This window comes from Trachypithecus francoisi, unplaced genomic scaffold (assembly GCF_009764315.1).
Source record: "Trachypithecus francoisi isolate TF-2019V2 unplaced genomic scaffold, Tfra_2.0 Lachesis_group21, whole genome shotgun sequence".
Taxonomy (NCBI): Eukaryota; Metazoa; Chordata; class Mammalia; order Primates; family Cercopithecidae; genus Trachypithecus; species Trachypithecus francoisi.
The window spans coordinates 15,746,425-15,762,963 of NW_022681467.1; the positions used below are offsets into that span (position 1 = coordinate 15,746,425).

Here is a 16,539-nt window from a genome sequence, read left to right on the forward strand (position 1 = left end):
AATACAAATTGTTCTTCTCCATTTACTGAAAAAGAGGAATTGGCACTTATAGCACTTAACATAAAAGAATTTCCTAATGGTAAGAGGATAGGTGGGTGGGTGAATGGCCAGATGAGTGGGTGAGTGAGTGGGTGGATGGATGAATGGATGGATGGATGGATGGATGGATGGATGGATGGATGAATAAATGCCAGATTAATTAGGGAGCTTGAATCTCTGCATGTCTTTTGTCCATTCCTATCATAGAATCAAGCATTAATTCAATTCAACAACTTCAGGATTCCACTAAGGCATATGGAAAAACAAAATATCGGTTGGTTTTCCTTCTTAATTTATTTTCTTTATTAATGGAACAAAACCCGAAGCAAATCTTTAAAACTAAGATTTATTAAGGAAGAATGAATGTTGTTCTCCAGTGCTTTCTCTACTGTGGTTTCGCCTTAATTGATCTTTCTCCCACTGGACCATAATCCAACTGGCACAAAGTGTTGCTGCGGATGGAGAGAGAAAGTAAAAAACTTTATTTAAACCACTGATTAATTTTATATTTCCTAGCTGGCCTGTGCCATGTGTCATGGAAGGCAACAGAAGGGGTATGTGTGGTGGGGGTGGACGTGGGTGGATATTTTGTTTGCTGAATTTTAACAAGACCATTTTGGTTTCCCCATGAAAACTGAAACATGAGCCCAGTTCACTGACATATAGTCTCCACTGGAAACCCAGAGCTCAACACAGAATCATTGCTCCAGCTTCTTCAAATTCGAGCCATTATCATATTTGTTAATCTCCCTTGCAGCTGTGTTGGAAACTCCTTGGACTAAAAGTAAATCAGCTCAGGTGGAGTTCTATTCTAACCAGAACTCTCCTGGATGCTTCCATTTGCGACCCAAACTCTATAGTCATCCTTCCAGAGTTTGCTCTGCCTCAGAGCAGACCATAGTAATGAATGGTAAGAAATAGGAAGAGGCAAACTTGGCCAAGAAAACAATTTTTCATTGCTTCAGATGACTTGTCCTTCATTAGAGGGTCTGAAGCACATGCTCTAACTTCCACCCTAAAGATGTGGACATATTAAGACCAGGATTCTTTACTAAAAACACTTGCAATTTCTCCCTTAGGACATTTTTTCTGGAACAAAAGTGTTAGGAAGTTAATGCCCTCAAAAGCAGCCCCCACCCAATGAGTGATGGCAATTGGTGGATAAATACCCCAACTCCTCACCTCCCAGATGAGTTCACTCTGTGGTACATTTTATACACTGATTTCTAGAGTTCACCACTGGGATTTTGCTCCATTTGTCCACGTTGATATCTGAATAGCACTTCCCTGACTGCTTTCCTTTACAAAACTCCCTGTCTCACTTTCCTGCCCCTCTGCTAAAGTTTCCTAGAATGATCTCCCTAGTAAACTACTTGCTCTGGACTCTTTCCATCTGTGTCTGCTTCTGGGGAAAACTCAACTAAGACAGGCTCTGTAACCCAGTACAGGGCTCTGAATACAGATTACTTTTTTTAAATTACAATACTCAAATAGTCAACACAGAAAAATTGGGTGTGGGTTTGTAATGGAGTTGAGAAGTGAATGCATAATATGAGGACAGATAACTCTTGTCTGCCCCTTCTGACCCTGTTCTCTCCCATTTTATTGCTCACTCATCATTTGCCCAAAGCCTCCAATCCAATCAGGCTGCTCTGTTTTTGAAGTCCCAGACACATATATGTATTCTCACCTCCGTGCTTTTGTGCATGCCATTCTCCACATCTGAAAGCCCTCCTACTCCTCTTCAACCTGTCCAGATGGTACCAATCCTTGAAGACCTGTCTCAAGCTTTGCCTCTTCCAAGATGTCTCTTGTGTCATCACTAAGAGAATCACAGCATAGGTAGCCTGTTATTCACAACTCACCACTTAATCATAGGCTTTTGTATAGCTTCTAACTACTGCATATGTGATTGTTCTTGTCTCCCTAATTAAAATGGACTTTCCTTGGGAATAATGATGACACTTTGTACCTCTCTACTCCTCTCAGGGCCTAAAATAGTCTGATAAGCACAATTACTTGTCAATGTATGATTTATGCTTTTAAGTAATAAAACAACATGTATGTGTATGCCCAATAGTAATGAATCATTCTTAACGATCTTCAGAAAGGCCTCTTTCCTCTTATGCAAACTGCCTGACAGACAGTTATCAGAGCATCCTTCTTCGTGATCCTCTCCAAAAGTTCACAAAAGACAACAGGCCACAGCAACACCTTGGTTTATACACACAACTTCCCTGCACTGCTTTAAAGGCATAATAAAAGATAATGCTTCTCGATCATAAATAAAAAGTGCTTAAATGTAATTTTGACAAAATGTGTCCCAGGGGTGATTGAAGTCTTTTCCTCTCTGTTGTGATTGTAACCGTTATAATTAGACAACCATAAAAGATTCAAAAGGGGAAACCTTTTAAAGGCTTACTCCAGGGCTTGATACCCTCCCCACTTTATTTTTCTTAGACCTAATGCTGAAGGAAAACAAACACTTATCAACGTACTAATGGTGTTTATTTCCCATCTGCCTTGGAAGGGTGGCAATGTGCCAAGCCCTGAGACAGTTCACCACAGCGCCAAGTGAGCTGAAGGCAGCCCCTCCATTCACTGTACCCTGGGCTTCCACTTTGGGGGCCATGGAAAGGTTCAGGATCTTGAATTTGCTTTTCCCACCTGTTTCACACTCTACCTTTGCCACACCTAAGCCGATTTTCCCAGGCGTGGTGTAGATCACATCACTTCCATTCTGCTTACGAAGTCACAGCCACCTTCATGCCCCTCTAGAAACAGCCCCATTGAAGTCAGTCGAGGAAACTCAGAAAGGCTCTTTGTTCCTGCTTTGCCCAGAGTCTGATTCCCAACTGCTCATGCCAGAGCTGCCCTAGCAGGGAAAAGGAAAGCTGTCAGCCATGAGATGGAGTCACACCCACCTCCTCACCTGTACCACACCGTCTCCCCCATGTTGCATCAGCAATGCCTTGGGAGATGTGAAGAGCACCACTCGTGTTCCACTGCAAAGCTTTTCATCTTCCGGCAAGTCATCCCTCACCAAAGCAAAGTTCAATCGTCCTATTCAGGTGGGAGGTCCCTGAAAGATCCCAAGAGAAGAAGTGAGCATTTCCTGCTGTTTTTCTGTCTCCTTTCCAAGCAGCAAAGCATACAGAGGAAGTAGCTCGACTTTCTCCTCTCCTTTCTCCAAGTCTTAGCATTTTTGGCACTGACATGGGAGCCTACGCCCAAAGCAATCATGTCTACAGCAAGATTATACTTCAGTGGTGATATAATTCTTAATGGCACCTCAGCGTATCAGCTGTTCCAGTGCGTCTTATAATCCACTGCATCTGAAACCTCCCAAGTTCTTGACGATGGTCTTCCTCATGATGATTCTAAAAGACAAGCAGTAATTAGGTAACAAAATATAATGTCCTTTTAGACAAAGTTCAACTCATTTGTAAGGGGCTTTCAGTGATTGGGGTGAACATGCAGCTCATCTCTATTTTTGCTAAAAATCCTCTCAACACACGAGAGTCATAAAAGGATATGGCTGAGAAAGTTTTAGTTGCAATCGTTCATTTCATTTGTTTAGAGCTGCTTTTTTTTTTTTTTCCAAATCCATTATTTTAGTTGATTTTCAGATGAATAGGCAGGATGACTTAGTAGTTAGGAATATTTGTAAGGGGCTTTCAGTGATTGGAGTGAACATGCAGCTCATCTCTATTTTTGCTAAAAATCCTCTCAACACACGAGAGTCATAAAAGGATATGGCTGAGAAAGTTTTAGTTGCAATCGTTCATTTCATTTGTTTAGAGCTGCTTTTTTTTTTTTTCCAAATCCATTATTTTAGTTGATTTTCAGATGAATAGGCAGGATGACTTAGTAGTTAGGAATGCTGGTTCCAGATGCCCGAGCTTGAATCCTGGCTCAAAGCCTTACTGACTTTATGACATTGATCAAGTCACCTACCTCCCACCCCATGTCTCTACTTTCTTATCTATAAAATGTGAATAGCTCATAGAGTTGAATTTTTTAAAGCATATATGTATGTATACATTATATATACATAAAGAGAGAGAGAGAACACACACATTTGAAACTATGCCTGGAACACAGCAAGTGCTAAATAATTATTCTAGTTAAGAGCCAAGAAAATAAAAGGTTAGCAGATTCCATGCCTGGCCTAAGCAATTCTTTCAGTGAGGAGGTCGGATATTGCCTTAGCTTGGGCTCCCTCAAAAGCAGACTCTGAGAGCAGCATTTGGGTACAAGTAACTTATATGGGAGCTGAAACCCCAGTAGAGGTAGGGAAGGAAGGGAGGCCATTAAGCTGTGTTTATGAGCAGTTTACTTCTGCAGGAAACTGGGCACAATCTTACCTGGCACCCCTTGAAGTGACTGTGCAGAACATACCACGTACCACAGAACTGTCCCTATGAGGCTGAAGGGAGATGGGGAATTTATCACCAACTCTATCCCCCATTGTTGAGAGGTATCTCTGGGACTGGAACTTTGCTACAGTGTCTTCCAGACTGCTCCATGCATAGGTGAAGCATCCTCGGGGCATCATATGCATTCGGGCTTAAGGACACAGAAAGCCATCAGCACATACTTGGTCTATCTGCAAGTGACTTCCTGGTATGGCCAAAGGAATACAAGCAGGACAATGACAGCAGTGAACACAGGAGTACAATGCAAGTCTTAAAGTTCCTTGACCATCTTGTGCATTCAGACAGAACCAAAGCCAAAGGAACTCACCCAGGGAGGACCTATCCTAAATTAATTTCTGGAAAAGCATACTGTATCATCTTTCCTGGTAACTCATTCCAAAGCTTATCAGACTTTATGACATCTCTATATACCTCAAAATCCCTTGAGATCTTTTCTTCTACATTAATTTCCATCAGAGAGAAAGAGTAAGTCTGATAATATATTTTCATTCATAAAATAAAAAGTTTAAAAAAGGACATGACATGGCTTTAGACCCTGTTAGGTATACAGAAAAGAATGCTCTCTGAGCTTAAATGTTGAACTCTAAAAATGTGAAAACCTATTTGAAAATGCCTACCTTCAAATATGTTGACCCCTCTGTACAGGAGTCACTCTTAGACATATGCTTCCAGAGTTGTAATTTTGGAAAAACTAAAGTTTTGCACAACTATCTTCAAGTTGACAAGCTTACACTTCAAAGACAGAATGTGCACCTGAGCCCTTGAAGGCAAAAACCAAACAAAAGTCCTTAACTTTTATTAAATACCTTCTCTCTGCTCTTTCCCATTCCTCCAGAGACAGCTTTCATTTTACCTTATCATCTTTCTATCCAAAGGCAAAAAAAATTCCAAAATCAATTCATAAAGGCAAGAACTTGTATCCACCATCCATTTCTAAATAAAGAAGGAAGGAATACCAAAGCAAAACAACCACACCTATTATAACTGCTTTCTTTGACTTCTAGCCAAATCTTCTTAATATGGACAAGATACAGTAAGTGACAAGGAGATCGTAGAATCTGGCTTTTATTTAGAATGTTGGTTAAGCCCACTTGCAAGTAGGCATCTTTACATCTTTTCATGTGGAGGGCTTATTTTCTCTATATTTGGGCAGAGCCCACTGAAGTAACCAAAAACCACTACCTCTGATGAGGAGCTGTAATGTAGAACAGAGAAAGTCTTAGTCGAGGTAACTGAGGCCAAAGATCCACAATGAAACTGTACTGTATTATTTCATTTTTCAAACTTACACATTCTCCTACACCCCTTTCTTTGGGTATGATTTATGTTCAGTTGATTTTGTTACAGGTCTGGAATGTTTACACAAAGGCTTAATAGACATTTACTTTGGAAGTTACATTGTGAGATAGAATCAAGGAATTGGCCCATTGCCGGAGTCAGAATGAGAGGCCACCTGGAAGTTAATGATCACTTTGCAAAGACCAGAGGCCTGTAACAGAAGGTTCTAGAAAAGTAGAGACTTCATGTAATAACACATTATGCTCACACATCCATCTTCGGAATGACTGAAGAGAAACTCATGTTTCTTAGAGACATCAACCGATAGAGACGTCCAGGACACAATTATTCAATACCTTCATACTTTAATGTCATATTTTGTGCTCTACTTTACAGTTTATATATGCTTTTATATAACATTTAATATAATGCTATCCAAAATGATTCCTGTAACCCCATTTATCAGATAATCTGCTTTACATATTTCATTCATGCTGAATTTACCCTTGAGGCAAATATAAAAGAATTACAACTTTCACTTTACAGATGAGGAAACTGAGACTCAGAAAGGATCAGCAACCTACTTGCTCAAGATTACATCATGCATAAGTGGCAAAAACCACAGTCCCTTCAGTAAATTCTACAGTTGTTTTGTTTAAGCTATTTGCTTTTTCTATGATTCAACGGAACCCACAAATACTTATCAAGAAGCATTAACATCACTGGGCTGAGCACAGTGAAGGATAAAAGTAAATGTAATCTCCTTCAGATTATAACCTAATTTGGGAGAAAGGCCTATTTCTTGAAGTGGCTTGTTTTTATATTCAGAGATTTCTTTCTAAGAAATTATCTGTAATACACAGGGCATTGACAACTAAACAAGTCAATATATGTTACATCCTTCCATATGGCTTAGTATGAAAAAAGAACGCTTTAAACAAAGTGCTCAAAGGAATTCTTTTTTAATTTTAGTTTTTACTTTAAGTTCTGTTGCAGGATGTGCAGGTTTGTTACATAAGTAAACATGTGCCATGGTAGTTTGTTGCACTTATCAACCCATCACCTAGGTATTAAGTCCAGCATGCACTCACTGTTTTTCCTAATACTCTCCCTCCCCCCACCCCACCTCTCAACAGGCCCCAGTGTGTGTTGTTCCCCTCCCTGTGTCCATGTGTTCTTATTGTTCAGCTCCCACTTATAAGTGAGAACATGCAGTGTTTGATTTTCTGTTCTTGTGTTAGTTTACTGAGACTAATAACTTCCAACTCCATCCATGTCCCTGCAAAGGACATGATCTTGTTTCAAAGGAATCCTTCATAATAAAATGATATTTGACAGACATCTGAAGAAGGTAAAAGAGCAGGCTATGCACGTATCTGGAGAAACACCAGTTCAGAAAGAGCAAACAGCAAGAACAAATTTCCTAAGGTAGAAATACGTTTGACTTCTTTGCAAACGGCAAGGAGACCAATTTGACTACAGCAGGACTAGGAAGAGATGGCATAGAGGAGAGGTGAAGGATGCCTGGTCATGTTGGACCTTATGTGCCATAGGAAGGGATTTGACTTTGACTCTAAGTAAGATGAGATGCCCTTGGAGGATTTTGAATAGATAAGTGACATGGTCTGGCTTTTGTTTTAAAAGGAATCATCCTGGCTTCTTTGTGAAAGAGTATAGAGGGACAAAGGCTGAAACAGAAATACCAGGCTTAAGAGATGGCGATGGACATGGTGAGACATGGTTGCATTCAAGATGTATTTTGAAGACAGTTTCCATGGGATTTTGTGGTGAATGGCATGTTCGGTGGGAGAGACAGAGAGGAGTCAATGATTGCTCCAGGTTTTTTCAGCTTGAGCACCTAGAAGGATGGAGTTGCCACAACTGAGATGGACAAGACAAGGGGTGGAACAGATTATGAAGTTTTAATCAGAAGGTCATTTTCTGTCTCATGAAGTTTGAGATACCCATTACATACCTAAGTAGGGGTATTGAAAAGACATTTGAATGTACAAATATGGAGTTTAAATGAGAGATCTGAGATGGAGATATAAATTTAGGCAACATAAGATATTTAAAGCCATGAGACTGAATGAGATCATCCAAAACATGAGTGAGAGTGAAGAGGGTCAAGATCTGAACTGAGGGTGGGACAGCTCAACTTTTAAAGGTTGAGGAGGTCAGGAGAAACCAACAGAGAACATCAAGAGAGGAAAGTCAGCGAAATAGGAAGAGAGTAAAGAGAAAAGAGAGGATACGTCCACAATAAAAGATTTATGCAAGAAAGCTCATTCATAATACCCCCAGGATGAGAGCAACACAAATATCCATCAGCAGGAAAATAAATAAACAAGTCATGGGATACAAGTCATACAAGGTAATAATACTCAGCAATGCAAAAGAATAAACAATTGCTACCCACAACAACACGGATGACTCTCCAGATATAATAAAACAGATACAAAAGAGGACTCACTCTATGATTCCACTGATGTGAAGTTCAAAGAAAGGCAAAACTACTCCATAGGAATAGAGGTCAGAACAGTGGTTTCTTCTGTAGTGGGAGGGGTAGGTATTGACGAGAAATGGTATCCTAGTGAACTTTCTAGAGGAATAGAAACGTTCAATATCTTGATCCAGGTGGTGGTTGGACAGGTAGATCATACACAGAAATGCATCAAGTCATAGCCTCAAAATATATGCATTTTGCTGTAGCTAAATTATCCTTCAATAATAAACACAAGGGGGGAAGGAAGGAGAGCATGAAAATGGTGTCCTATGCTATAGAATAGCATAAGACTCCTTGTCCCCCAGCCCCCAATAGGCCCAGTGTGATTGTTCCCCTCCCTGTGCCCATATGTTCTCATTGCTCAACTTCCACTTATGAGTGGGAACATGCAGTGTTTGGTTTTCTGTTCCTGTGTTAGTTTGCTGAGAATAATGGTTTCCAGCTTCATCCATGTCCCTGCAAAGGACATGAACTCATTCTTTTTTATGGCTGCATAGTATTCCATGGCACATATATACCACATTTTCTTTATCCAGTCTATCATTGATGGGCATTTGGGTTGGTTCCAAGTTTTTGCTATTGTCAATAGTGCTGCAATAAACATATATGCACGTTTATCTTTATAGTAGAATGATTTATAATCCTTTGGGTATATACCCACCAACAGTGTAAAAGCATTCCTTTGGGAGGCTGAGGTGGGCAGATCATGAGGTCAGGAGTCCGAGACCAGCCTGGCCAATATGGTGACACGCCATCTCTACTAAAAATACAAAAATTAGCCGGGTGTGGTGGCGCACCTGTAGTCCCAGCTATTCAGGAGGCTTAGGCAGAAGAATCACTTGAATCCGGGAGGTGGAGGTTGCATTGAGCCAAGATTTGTGCCACTGCACTCCAGCCTGGTGACAGAACAAGATTCTATCTTTCGGGGGGGGAGGAAAGGCGTCCTTATTTTTCCACAAAATACTGACAGGTTGATGGGTGCAGCAAACAACCATGGCACACATATACCTACATAACAAACCTGCACATCCTGCACATGTATCCCAGAACTTAAAGTATAATAAAAATAAATAAATAAAAATAAAATATATATTCTACAGTAAAAAAAAAAAAAAAAAAAGTAGCACAAGAATAGTGTAAATTGTCTCTGCCCATGAAGAGCTTACTTATCAGACTGAAAATTGGAAATGCATAGATTTCCTCTTCTAAATTATTATCTTTTTACACTCTTTCTACAGAACATCCTCTTGCTCTTCCCCTTAACTATGACCATTTCAACCAATTGTCTCAGCAACCACAGCCTCAGGTCTGCTCTGCTAGGCCACTGGCCCCCAAGTACCTTAGAGGATATAGGAGATAATGTTAAACATGTTGTCTTGGTAACCGATGCTTTTGCCTGGTGGCCCTGGCTCCGTCCTCCTCTATGCCCTGCCCTCAAACTTTCCACTGCACTCCCAGGTTGATGACCTGACCCTTCCAGCTCCTCTCTGCTATGCTCTCCAGTGATTGTGCTGTGCTCCCCACCAAACAAATTCTCCTCCCTCTCGTACACTTCCACCCTACTTCTTATTCTGAACTTGCACAGTTGTTTCCACCTCATGTTTAGCAGGTCTCAAGGGTTCTAACTCATGGTCTTGCTTAAATCTTAAATCCCTGCCACCTCATTGTCACTTGGATGAGGCACCCTGATAGGTTTCCCAGGACAACTACAAAAACTCCTTCATGGATGGAGAATTCTTCCCCAACTCCAAGACCTTTTAAGTTAGTTGGGATTTATCAGGTTGTTAATCACTTAAGTCAAAACTTTATAGTCAGGGTTTAGGATACCCTCCATCAGAAAGCAGAGAAGGGAGAGGGGTTTCCACTGAAAACAGGATCACAAATTGGACAAATATTTGCTCCTAGTTGGAACATTGCACCCAATGGCAAAGTGAGCTCTTTTCTCCTGGTAAGATGTCCCTCACTTGAACAAACTGTTTTGGCTGATAGATTTTTATTTTCAAAGAACCAAGAAGATTAGGCCAGGTGCAGGCCTATAATCCCAGCACTCTGGGAGGCCAAGAAGATTAGGCTGGACTCACACCTGTAATCCCAGCACTTTGGGAGACCAAGGCAGGTAGATCACCTGAGGTTGGGAGTTTGAGACCAGCCTGGCCAATATGATGAGAACCCATCTACTAAAAATACAAAAATTAGCTGGGTGTGGTGGCAAGCACCTGTAGTCCCAGCTACTTGGGACGATGAGGCAGAAGAATTGCTTCAACCCAGGAGGCGAACTGAGATCACACCACTGCACTCCAGCCTGGGCTACAGAGGGAGATTGTGTCCAAAAACAAACAAACAAAACAAGGAGCCAAGAAGATTATACTTCAGAGACAGTTCTGAAAGCAGTCACTTCTAGGCAAGAATTAAAAATGCTTCAGAAGCTGACATGTGATCCCTTCCTGGAACGGGGCTCCCAGGTTGACCCCTGCCCAAACTCTATCCGCCACATCACCCCACTCCCAACTCCCTGCCCAGGGTCCCAGGGCAGTCACAGGGCAACAGATCACAACAGTGTTATGCTGGGCTGACTCAGCTTTTCCACAAGGGAAGTTACAGAAGAACCTGGCTCAGGACTTAGACCAAGTAGTGAAAGGGAAGGAATGACGAAAGCTGGTGAGGCTTCTGCAACTTGGGTTACTGCCCTTGGATTGCTTCCAGGACTGACTTTGTGGGTACGAGACTCAAACTGCCACACAGAGCCCCATGCTCAAAGGGGGTCCCATGCTTGGTTTAATTCTCTGCTGTCACCGTCTTGAAATTGTAATAATTTTTTAACAAGGGCCCACATTTTTATTTTGCACTGGGTCCTGCAAATAAATTATGTAGCTGATACTAATTGTTTCAACTCAGTTATCGGCAAACTAAACATCACTGGTTATTTTTATATACTCTACCTTGAGCCTTCTCTTCAGTAGATTGAAGTTGATAAACTGAGAGTTATAGACCCACATTCAAACGTCTATGGAAACCACTGTTTTCAATGTGTAATTGGAAGAAGATAAGTCAGTTGGATTTCTAGACTGGGACATTCTTCCCCAAAACTGGAGAAATAAGGAAATATCTACAAGTGAAGGTCAAGATGATGAGTAAGAATGTATTGAAAAGTAAGACTTCAAATAAAATGTTCATCCCTGGCTTGAAGATGACATTAAACATAAACTTACTGCTATGAAAATATCAATCAGTTATAATGCCAAATAGTTGAAAAACACACATAACTTAAAAACTCCCCAATCCATCATTTATCAGAGGTAAGTTCTGGTAACACAGCCAGGTTGGGTCACAAACCAAATAATGGCAGTGGCACAATGAAATAAAAAGAGGAATCTGGGTAATCCATTGAATAATAATTGCTTCTCTCAACTCCTCCAAATAACTAAGGGATGTGTTTCCAGAGAGATCTATCTTATCCCTGAGTAATACTCAAATTTTCTGTGTTCTCAGAACTCTAAACTCTCTCCCCCTCAGTAAAGTCTTCTCTGGCTATTTAAAAACAATTCAGAGTTTTATCTTTCAACTATCTCCCCTTTTCAATAAATCTCTGTGCATTGAAAGGCTCTTCTGGCCTTGTCAGCATCAGAGTCAAAGGGGGCTGGGGCAGAGTAAACACACAAGGTGGACCTTGGTAGCCAGGCTCCGCGCCTGGCTGTAACCCTTTCTTTTTATCATCCACAGTATACTTACTCCTTGTCTTGAAATTCACCACAGCAGCCAGCCTTCTCCTCCAGCTCTGTTTCCTCCCCTGCCTCCTCACTCTCAAAGATGACCTCTCCACCTACTTCCTTGGGAAAATTGAGAACATCTGATGAGAACTCCCACAAGTTTCCTCCCAAACTCCTTAAGTTTTCTTTGGACCATCACCCAAACTTTCTTCCTTCCCGCCCATCTTGGAAGAAACATTCCCTGACACATGGGCAGGTTAACCCCTTCACCTGCCTCCTACCATGCAGGGGCTTCCCTTTGATGATAAGGGTCTCTGTTTTCTCCTTCCACTGGCTACTTGTCCAGTTCCTCAACATGGGCTCAAATATTGTCATTCAAAAACAAACACACAAACACCAATGACATCCCTTCCTCATTCACTCTTCACTCTCTTGCCTTCCTTTTTCTACCAGTCCATAGGGTCCACTTCCCTTTCTCTCTCTATGCCTTCAGTAAAACAAAATACTGTCTCATCTAGCACTAAATTTAGAAGGCATCAAATAAATGTGAGACCCATTTCTCGATAGCCTTGAAATACAGTTTGAAACCAAGTAGTGTGATGCCTCCAGGTTTTTTCTTTTCCCTCAAGATTGCCTCAGTTGTTTGGGATTTTGTGTGGTCCCATATGAATTTTAGAATTTTTTTCCAGTTCTGTGAAAAATGATATCAGATTTTGATAGGGATTGCATTGAAATCTGTAGATCACTTTAGGTAGTGTGGACATTTTAACAATATCAATTCTTCCAATCCGTGGACACGGAATATGTTTCTACTTATTTGTGTCTTCTTCAATTTCTTTCATCAGTGTTTTATACTTTTTAGTGTAGAAATCTAAATCACATTGACCAATGAAACAGAATAGAAAGCCCAGAAATGAACCTCCACATTTATAGTCAATTGATTTTCAACAAAGGTGCCAAAAACACAAGAAGGGAAAAGGACATTCTCTTCACTAAAGAATGTTGGGAAAACTAGATATCCACATGCAGAAGAACGAAATTGAACTCTTATATTATACCATACACAAAAATCAGCCCAAAATGAAATAGTCTTTTCTAGGGTTAGCCAAATCAAAGGCCTGGGTTTGATACCCATCCTATTTGTAATCCCAGAAGCATTCTTGCTTCTCAAGATGAGAACTCTCTTCCTGGTTTCTGTGATGTTGATTTCCCTCCAACTTTTCCCACTTGCTCATATAAAGTGTCTTTTCCCTATTCTTGTCCATCACTTAATGGAAGTTATTTCCAAAAATACCTCTCTTGGCTTGTTCTCTTGGCTCAGTATAGTGAGCAGAGAACATCTTTATTCCATGAAGGTTCTCATTGGCTCCCATCCTCACTGCATGATTCCCAAAGGTATATTCTTACTTCTGACCTCACTACCAAATCGCAGACCACATCTCCAACACTTGCTAAACACCCTCAGTTACCTGCCTTACCTCCCTCTAAGTGTGGCCTACTGGTTCCTTAACCTCTAGTTAACTAAAGCAGAATGAATGTGACAGAGGGATCCATCTTGGACAACTTTCAGGGAGTTTCTTACATAATTCTTCTATGGAAAGGCAGTAGTGTCAGACTGAGGCTCAGCAGGCCTGCAGGTAGAAACAACAGGTGATTTTACCTGGCTGGAGAAACAGCGTGAGACGGAACAAAGCCAGATTCTGATCCAAAGCAGCCAAGCTGCACTTCTGTGCTCAGCACTGTATGTTTGCCTCTTGATCTTCTTAAAAATTACACTGTTCAAGACATTGAAAACAGATAGAGACATCGCCCAGAATTAAACCAGCATTGCTTTCACACCGAGAGATAGAAAATTAACTACTTACTTTGCCTGCAAGTCAAGGCACAATGGCGTTGCATTAAGCAGGAAGTGATGGGGCGTCTGACTTGGGCACAGTGGATCAAGAAAAGCTGTGACCTCTTTTCCACTTATTGTTCACACTGTAAATGCTTTACTTCCATCAATTAAAAGGCCTATGTGGGTTCTGTCGCTCCAATTATCCATGGTTCCGTTAAGCATCTCTCTCTGATTGAGACGCTTTTCTTAGTGGGAGTGCCTGCATCTGCTTTCCTAATCATGGCATTCCCAAATCCCAAGGAGCTCTGTGAATGATGCTCTCTTGGAAGACACTGATGCTAACATTTCCCTCCCTGAGTTAGGAAAGTTAAGAAGAGTTAATAAATTTTTGGCTGTGCTCATGTCCCACCCTGCCACTAACAACAAAAAAAAAGTCCTTATTTTGAACAAAGGAGAATGAAGAAAAGCTCCCTTCCTCCACCCACAGCCTGGGCTTCCCATCCAGGGCCTCCTGCTAATTTCAGACCTCACCCTGAAATCAGGGAGGCCTGTGCCCTTGGGACACTTACCACCCCTCTCGGCATGACCTGCAGCATTCACAGCTTCCGAGTATCCTAATCTATTCCATATTCTGGGAGGTTCTCAGAAGGGGAGGGTAACCATTCTCCCACAGTCACTCCACGCTTGCTTTCCCACTCACATCCGCTTGGGATTGAGAGCAGTAGGGTAACAGAGTTCTGCCTTCCCTGATCCTGCGTGACTCCTTGGCTTTTGCTTAATCAAGGCCATTACTGTGGAAGTAAGCCATGCACAAGGGGGCCTGCCCAAAATAAAGCAGGGAGCTATGGCATTGCCTTCTCCCAGCTTAAATGGAGTATCTAATTGAAGCCACACCACCACTGTTAAAGAAATGTAAGGAGCAAATAGGAGCAAATACACAGAAGTATAAAAAATTATAGAGCAAGCTGAGTGGGGAGGAAGACAATAGAATGATGCCCATTACTTTCCCTTAACTGCCATTTTGTATCACGTTAATTGAAAACTGTATCAGTTTTCAGGTTCAGCCACCAATGACAAACTTGGAATTAAGAGTACCCAACCCATGTGAAAAACTTCCAGGGCTTAAGATCAAGTAAGTAGTGACTCACACTTGTAATCCTGGCACTTTGGGGTGCTGAGGCAGAAGAAGTTCTTGAGCCCAGGAGTTTGAGGTCAGCCTGGGCAACATAGGGAGATCCCAACTCTACAAAAGATTTGTTGTAAGTTCTTAATAGGAAAAAAAAAAAAAGATGAAGTAAGTACTGCTCCCACCAAACCTAGCCATTTGCCTGACTTTTAAACCTAGACTCCTTAACTCTGCCATATCCAATTTATCAGGAAGCCTTGGCTCTGCCTCCAGAATACCTCCCACATTCTGCTTCTAGCTCACCTCTTTTGCCACTACCTTTTTAATTCAAGATGCTATTGTTTCTTGCCTGGAATGTTACAGCTGATGGCCAACTGGGCTCTCTGCCTCACCTTACCCCCATCCCACTCTCCACACTGCAACTGGTGAGAGTATTTTCACACCCAAATTACCTTCCAAAGATTTCCCACTGTCTTTGAGTGGAATCCAAGCTTTTTACACAGCCCACGTAATTTTCCTTAAGCTGTCTCCTTCTCTCATCTTTACCACGATTCCCTAATACTCTCCCCCTCACTTACTGTGCTTTACTGTGCTTTAGCCACGCTGGTCCCCTTACTGTCTTTCCATTGCACCAAGCTCTTTCCCTTTGTCCCAGATGGGGTTTTCCAGTGCAGAGCCTGTGATGGGGATTCTTGTGTATGCAGGAGGACTCTCAGGACAAACCGTCAAAATAGTCTAGGAGACAGAACAGAGAAAGGAAAGACATCAATCAAAGATACAGTCTCTGCCAGAGACCAGATTCAGCCTGATGATCCCATGGTCCTGCTTAAGGCAACAGACTGGCATCTTGTTCCACTCAGCCATTGGCTGTGATCCACCCCTGAGAGGGGACATCATCTCAGGCATTCTCTTGCAGCAAAGCGCAATTGCAGTTGTAAGCAGATAGCAGCCAACACTCAGGGAAGCCAGGGGATGGGTACCTTGGCCCTTGGGATGTAGGCAAGGCATTAACAATTCTACTAGATCTACCTTAAGAACTGGTTTTAGCTATTCCTTCTGCCTGAAACATGCTCCTTCTAGATCTGCATGTGTCTAGCTCATTATCATTTTCATCTTGATTTAAATGTCTTTTCTGACATTTGTGCTTGACCGTCTAGTTAAAGTAGCTACTCTGACACACTGCCCTTCCAGTTAGTCAATATCATTATCTGATAATATCCTTTTTCACTGTCTGAAATCATATTTTTTTAATTTAACATTCACTTGCATGTTTATCGGCTGTCTCTCCTACTACAGCGTAAAGTCCATGAGACCAAGACTTCAGTCTTATTTGCCAATTTAGTGGTAAAGTCAAAATATTCTGAAGTGAGACTTCCAAGTTCGATTTCTGACTCCACTATTTAATAGCTATATAAGCTTGAGCAATTATAAGTCGTTGTGTTGCTGACTCCCATCCCTCAGATTAATTGGGTCATTCGGAGGATTAAATAAGTTCATGCAAGCAAAGTGCTTGGAATACTGTCTGATACATGTTAATTATTCAGTAAATGCTAGCCCATGAGATGTGCCTGGTATATGAGTGAATGAATGAATGGATGGGTAGATGA

At 41.5% G+C, this 16,539-nt stretch overlaps 1 long non-coding RNA gene across 1 annotated transcript; it reads right to left on the bottom strand.

Moving 5' to 3' along the window:
• Positions 1–318: 318 nt before the first annotated feature.
• Positions 319–12,055, bottom strand: LOC117068249. Its single transcript, XR_004431045.1, has 6 exons — positions 11,992–12,055; positions 4,407–4,662; positions 3,331–3,419; positions 2,723–3,121; positions 1,730–1,861; positions 319–491 (listed from the first exon to the last, which is right to left on the bottom strand). It is a non-coding gene; the product is annotated as an uncharacterized LOC117068249 (long non-coding RNA).
• Between the last annotated feature and the right edge of the window lie 4,484 nt (positions 12,056–16,539).